Here is a 6,000-nt window from a genome sequence, read left to right on the forward strand (position 1 = left end):
TATTCTAGTGTCTGTCAGTATACCTGTGCTCTATCATTACCCTGCAGGCCTCCATTCACCTCCATTATAGAGTTACAGCAGACAGCATGAGAGTACAGCTGCCTCTGACCCTGCACACACACACACACTCAGACGCACACACACACACACCACACCGCTCTTTGTGAAAGTAGTGCTCCTGGTCTACCAGTCTGGTCTATCAGCCCAGTGGGAGTCTGGTCTACCAGTCTGGACTATCAGCCCAGTGGGGGTCTGGTCTACCAGTCTGGTCTATCAGTCCAGTGGGAGTCTGGTCTAACAGTCTGGTTTATCAGCCCAGTGGGGGTCTGGTCTACCTGTCTGGACTATCAGCCCAGTGGGAGTCTGGTCTACCAGTCTGGTCTATCAGCCCAGTGGGAGTCTGGTCTACCAGTCTGGTTTATCAGCCCAGTGGGGGTCTGGTCTACCAGTCTGGTCTATCAGCCCAGTGGGAGTCTGGTCTACCAGTCTGGTCTATCAGCCCAGTGGGAGTCTGGGCTACCAGTCTGGTCTATCAGCCCAGTGGGAGTCTGGTCTACCAGTCTGGTCTATCAGCCCAGTGGGGGTCTGGTCTACCAGTCTGGTCCATCAGCCCAGTGGGAGTCTGGTCTACCAGTCTGGTCTATCAGCCCAGTGGGAGTCTGGTCTACCAGTCTGGACTATCAGCCCAGTGGGAGTCTGGTCTACCAGTCTGGTCTATCAGTCCAGTGGGAGTCTGGTCTACCAGTCTGGACTATCAGTCCAGTGGGAGTCTGGTCTACCAGTCTGGACTATCAGCCCAGTGGGGGTCTGGTCTACCAGTCTGGACTATCAGCCCAGTGGGAGTCTGGTCTACCAGTCTGGTCTATCAGTCCAGTGGGAGTCTGGTCTACCAGTCTGGTCTATCAGTCCAGTGGGAGTCTGGTCTACCAGTCTGGTCTATCAGTCCAGTGGGAGTCTGGTCTACCAGTCTGGACTATCAGCCCAGTGGGAGTCTGGTCTACCAGTCTGGTCTATCAGCCCAGTGGGGGTCTGGTCTACCAGTCTGGACTATCAGCCCAGTGGGAGTCTGGTCTACCAGTCTGGTCTATCAGTCCAGTGGGAGTCTGGTCTACCAGTCTGGTCTATCAGTCCAGTGGGAGTCTGGTCTACCAGTCTGGACTATCAGCCCAGTATTCTGTGTGTGTTTTATTGTTCACCACCCTACTTCCATTCCTCTCGTTTCCTGTCCTCCACTCTCTCTCTCTATTTATCCCTCCCCCACACTCCCCTCCCTCCTCCTTCTCTTCTCTCCATGTGTACTTGCCTGGGTCGGCATGAAAGCACAGCAATGACAGGGACGAGGTTCTGCTTAGAAAGGATCTCACTCTCTCCCAAACACACACACATACTGGAGACAGTGTGAAACTGTCTCCAGGGTATATCTACAAGCTCTCTGTCTGTTCCTCTCCTCCATGTTCCCCTCCTCTTTTCCTCCCCTCTTTCCCCACATCCTCACTCAGCCCCCGTTAATTAAACAGAGGTTCTCCTTAGGTTGTAGAATGACACATACACTAAGTATTCTGACACATACACAAAGTATTCTGACACATACACAAAGTATTGTGACGCATACATAAAGTATTCTGACACATACACAAAGTATTGTGACGCATACATAAAGTATTCTGACACATACACAAAGTATTGTGACGCATACATAAAGTATTCTGACACAAAGTATTCTGACACATACATAAAGTATTCTGACACATACATAAAGTATTCTGACACATACATAAAGCATTCTGACACATACATAAAGCATTCTGACACATACATAAAGTATTCTGACACATACACAAAGTATTGTGGTGCATACACAAAGTATTCTGACACATACATAAAGCATTCTGACACATACATAAAGCATTCTGACACATACACAAAGTATTCTGACACATACATAAAGTATTCTGACACATACATAAAGCATTCTGACACATACATAAAGTATTCTGACACATACACAAAGTATTCTGACACATACACAAAGTATTCTGACACAAAGTATTCTGACACATACACAAAGTATTCTGACACATACATAAAGTATTCTGACACATACATAAAGTATTCTGACACATACACAAAGTATTCTAACACAGTGTATATGTGTCAATATTCTCTGAAACAGCAGTGTGGGCGTATGACACATCAGCTTGGTAACCACACACACACACACACTCACTCACGCACAGAGAGAAATCCAATTACATACATACCCATCACTCACACAGACTGTGACTTATTGCTTCACTCCACCACTCTGTCTGTGTGTGTGTCTTTGTCTGTGGAGCAGACCCAGGGCCTTGGCTGGCGTCTGAGATGCTGTGGCCAATGTGGGGTAGATGGCCCACTGCTCCCCTGGTGGTGGAGCCAGACCCAGCCCAGCTGTAAGCCTGATAGCAGGCAGCCCAGAGCTGAGAGCTACTGGGCTCCGGTCCTGGAGTGGTAGAGCAGGCACCTGCTCCCATCATGGAGGCTCCAACTGACACACACACTCAAGAGACACAAAAAGACACACACACACACACACACGTAGACGCAGACACACAAATACAAACACCAAAGGCAGAATCACAGAGAAAGACAAACAGCATACCCAAATACACCAAAACAGACAGACACAAACACTGACACACACTAAGACATAGACAAAGGCACATCACAAGGCCCAGCCAGGTGTGGAGCTTATCATGGTAATTGCACCTGCCAGCCTCTTCAGTCTACCTCCAGCAATGACATCTCTCCTCAACCACAGTCGTACCACACACTACATCCTTCCTCACACTGAACCATCCACCACCATGTACACTACTGTTGTTCTTGTTGTCTCTGCTGGTCATCTCTTTTCCCAGACTGCCTCTCTCTCCCCCTACTAATCTCCTCCACTCGTCACCTCCCTCTCCCCTTCTCTCAACCCCTCCTTTCTCTCTCTGTCGCTCTGATGAAGTGTGTAGGGTTATGGTTGGCTAATTATCTCTCCCTGTGCTCTGCCAGGGACAGGGATCCATGGTGACTCCACACGGAGTAACACACACACACACACACACACACACACACACACACACACACACACACACACACACACACACACACACACACACACACACACACACACACACACTTACAGCCTCACAGCCTGGCTACTCACTGCAACGACCGCCCTCTGCTATTGGGGGAAGGGTCGGGGTCTACTCTGTGTGTGTGTGTGTGTGTCTTTTGCCCTTGTGAGGATGATGGATGGCTGCTGGTGTTGTCCCTCCGGGCGAGTCGGAGAGGAGAACCCGTCGCCATGGCCACACATTTTCTTGCCATTAGTGATGAGAGCAAAGGCTGATGGGTAGGAGAGTTTACTCAGAGTAAATAGGGCAGAGTGGAGCTCCGTCCCTTAACACACTCTGGGTCGAATTTATAGCAGATCTAGGATCAGCTTACTCTACACAAATACTAACCTATCCTAACTTATCCATGAGAAGAAAAAAACACACACACTGACCTGATATCAGTGTCATGAAACAAGACTGGAGTAATCTGCCTCTAGGGGTTTAGTGAGGCCGTTGAGGACAGGGGCTGCAGCCTAGACTAGACAGAGGTAGATGCATGTAAGGCATTTCTCCTCCACTGATAATATCCTCTTCACAAGTAAACACGGAAACACACACACACCCTATGACACTCAGCTGATGTAGCAGATGCCAGTGGCACTTCCAGTATGTTTATAATGACAGCCTTTCTCTCCCTGAGGAGACATGTGACAGGCTAACACATGACGAGAGAGAGAGAGAGAAGTAGAATGAAGGAAGGAAGAGAGAGAGAGAGCAAGATAGACGGGGAGAAGAAGTAAGAGAAAGCAATAGAACACAGGAAGAGAAGGAGAAGGGAGACATAGTGAGAGGGAAAAATAGGAGGATGAGGACTTTTCTCTGGAATTTGATTACATTGCAAATTGACCCATATACCCACACACCACATAAAAACATTGACACAGAGTGAATGAAGGACGTCACTCTGCTTTGTCAACTCTACAGTGTTTCTCAGAGCTATTTTAAAGTGACCAGGCACAGTGTGTGTGTTTGGCTACATGTGTGAGTTTGGCTTAGCCAGTGTGTGTGTGTGTGTGTGTGTGTGTGTGTGTGTGTGTGTGTGTGTGTGTGTGTGTGTGTGTGTGTGTGTGTGTGTGTGTGTGTGTGTGTGTGTGTGTGTGTGTGTTAACTGTGCCTCCCGTGTGCCTGTGCAGAGTTGGTTTGGCCAGTGCTTATCAGACCTAGGGACTTTAGCTACAGCAGATAACAACACACACAGCGAAACACACAACTCTGTGCTCTTCAGTTATTGCTTCGCTACTGGGTTAGCTAATGTTAGACCTGAGAAACGACTCTTCCTAGTCCTTTCACGCTGTTTCTGTGTGCTCTTCTCTCGTGAAAGACAAGCTCTCTGCTCAGTCTCAGATCAGGGAAAGGTACACCCCTCAGTCTCAGATCAGGGAAAGGAACACCCCTCAGTCTCAGATCAGGGAAAGGAACACCCCTCAGTCTCAGATCAGGGAAAGGAACACCCCTCAGTCTCAGATCAGGGAAAGGTACACCCCTCAGTCTCAGATCAGGGAAAGGAACACCCCTCAGTCTCAGATCAGGGAAAGGAACACCCCTCAGTCTCAGATCAGGGAAAGGAACACCCCTCAGTCTCAGATCAGGGAAAGGAACACCCCTCAGTCTCAGATCAGGGAAAGGAACACCCCTCAGTCTCAGATCAGGGAAAGGAACACCCCTCAGTCTCAGATCAGGGAAAGGAACACCCCTCAGTCTCAGATCAGGGAAAGGAACACCCCTCAGTCTCAGATCAGGGAAAGGAACACCCCTCAGTCTCAGATCGGGGAAAGGAACACCCCTCAGTCTCAGATCGGGGAAAGGAACACCCCTCAGTCTCAGATCGGGGAAAGGAACACCCCTCAGTCTAGTGCTCCAGGAGACTAGAAGACTGAGACATTTTATTTCCTCACATTAATTCAATTCAATTTAGTTTCATTGGCATGACTAGTCCAATGTTGCCAAAGCAGTGTGCACTACAAGATAAACCACAAATAATACTAAACCACGGTATTAAATTGCAATACAAACGAATGACAAACAATAACACCAATTTTTTTTGCAAATGTACACGCACACACACGTTTCTGTTGGTGAGGATCAGCCAGAGGTCAGGTGTCCTTTTCCTGGGGCATGCTGGGACAGATCAGGTGACTGTTGATAACATCTGGTGCCTGCTAGGAGAATTGTGTGTGTGTGTGTGTGTGTGTGTGTGTGTGGGGGGGGGGGCTCATTGTATCCCTCTATTTACATATGAACCATTTACATATGTGCCAACAACACACTCGCCATTCCACCAAGGGTTTTACAGAGAGGTCTGCTTTGTGTGTGTGTCTGTGGGCAAAAGAGGATTGATGGTGTGTGTATGTATGAGAAAGTGTGTATATGTGTCACTAGGTTGGCAAATGAGGGCCGCTCCTCATCCCTCCTGGAAAGCAGGAGAACCTGTACACACGGGACATCCCCCGCAGTGGAAGATGAAGTAGCATTAAACCCCTGAACAGAGTGTGACACAGGGACACGGTGTGTGTGTGTGACGATGTGTGTCACTAAACAGTCGCAGAGTAACTACCTCACAGATCAGGTTGGGCCTGTTCCATCACACACACACAGTGAGCAGACACACACAACTGATGGATGTCACACACACCTCAGGGACCTAAACAGGGGTGTCAAACCACTATGTTCCTCTACCTGACTCTGTACTTTCAACCTGACACGCCATTCATCAATGAGTGTTAGATTAGCTGGGGGGGGTGAGCAAACGGCAGTGGGTTGGTGTAAGGGTCACAGACCCCTAGGGCGCGTCTGTCTGTCTCCCTCTGGCTCCTCGTCAAACAGGTGGTTTATGACATGTTTGTAAAGCTGCCGC

This window comes from Salvelinus namaycush, chromosome 1 (genome assembly GCF_016432855.1).
Source record: "Salvelinus namaycush isolate Seneca chromosome 1, SaNama_1.0, whole genome shotgun sequence".
Lineage (NCBI taxonomy): Eukaryota > Metazoa > Chordata > Actinopteri > Salmoniformes > Salmonidae > Salvelinus > Salvelinus namaycush.